General features: G+C 48.9%; 1 protein-coding gene across 3 annotated transcripts in view; it reads left to right on the forward strand.

Annotated features, from left to right (window-relative positions):
- slc20a2 (solute carrier family 20 member 2) overlaps positions 1 to 1152 on the forward strand; it is a gene marked incomplete at its 5' end in the record, with an annotated part of 51859 nt that continues 50707 nt past the window's right edge. For all 3 annotated transcript variants that reach the window (XM_014011744.1, XM_014011743.1, XM_014011745.1), the window contains 1 exon segment: positions 1 to 261.

Consider the following 1152-nt stretch of genomic DNA (forward strand, 5'->3'; position numbering starts at 1 on the left):
CTCCCAGCAGCAGCGTTGAACCCAAGGATCAACCCTCCTAACGGCCCGGATGAGAGAGCACAAATCCAGGGCAACATGGTCGCATGAGCCGGCGGAGAGCAGAGTAGCCGTTCCCCGGGGTTGACACGCACCGGACCGCCGCTGTCTGCCGGAATCTTGACGTTGGTTCTGGGAAAATACAGCCGGAGATTGAGGCGTGGAGGCGGAAAAAAAAAGGGAAACGACGGCACATTTCTCCCCTTGTGGTGTCCTATTTCGTTGGTAAGAACATTTGTGTGTGTATAGTGAAAAAAAAGACGGTGTCTTTATTTTATTGTTGTTTTCGACGGGTTTTCTGTCTCGTTTAAGCACTTTCTTCTCCGGTGAGCTCCATTTAAAAAGGAACGGGCCTGGTCTGTATTTAAATTAGCTGCTGCGGCTCTGAGAAAACCACGCAGTCGTTTCTTTGTTTTATAACATTCGTGTTGGCAAAAGCCCCCGTTTTTCCGTTCAGCCTTTGACCCCACCAAAAAGTGGCAACATTTTTAATCTGTGAATGGACTTGCTGCACGTGCGTAACTCCACATCCCGACCGTGTGCGACAATAGCATCAGCTCGCGTCGGTTCGTTTTGTCGCTCGTCTGGTTCTGTTMGGCTTGTGAACGGAACTGGAGAAGACGGGTGAAGATTAGCGCCAGGCTCCGAGAGCCGCTGTTACCGCGTATCAGACCGTGTAGCTGTGTTTGTCACGCGAGTCCATTTCCCTCTTGTTGAGCTTTTTGGGAATGTTTGACGGCAAAACCGGACTGCGCATGCGCGAAACTCTCCATTGCCCAATAATAGTAGTAACTTGGGACCAGGGGGGCTACTTCTCTTGGCTCAGTCACTGTAAAACTTTATGTTTTGGGGCAGTTTTTTTTTTTCTTTTACCGCTTTGTAAAGAACATTATTAACACATGGACGTTTAGTGCACCGTTTTCACATGGGGCTTATAATACTTGTGAGGACAAGCCCGTTGTTTGTTGTGACATACCTTTTGTTCCTGTCCCAGAGTGCCCTGCAGGGGCCAGACTCATTGGGCCTCATGCAAGAACCGTTCGTACGCACAGATTTGTGCTTAAGTTGTGCGTACGAGTGATTTAGGAGAATTTGTGGCATTCACCAATGTTTTCG

This window comes from Austrofundulus limnaeus, unplaced genomic scaffold, assembly GCF_001266775.1.
Source record: "Austrofundulus limnaeus strain Quisiro unplaced genomic scaffold, Austrofundulus_limnaeus-1.0 Scaffold84, whole genome shotgun sequence".
Taxonomy (NCBI): domain Eukaryota; kingdom Metazoa; phylum Chordata; class Actinopteri; order Cyprinodontiformes; family Rivulidae; genus Austrofundulus; species Austrofundulus limnaeus.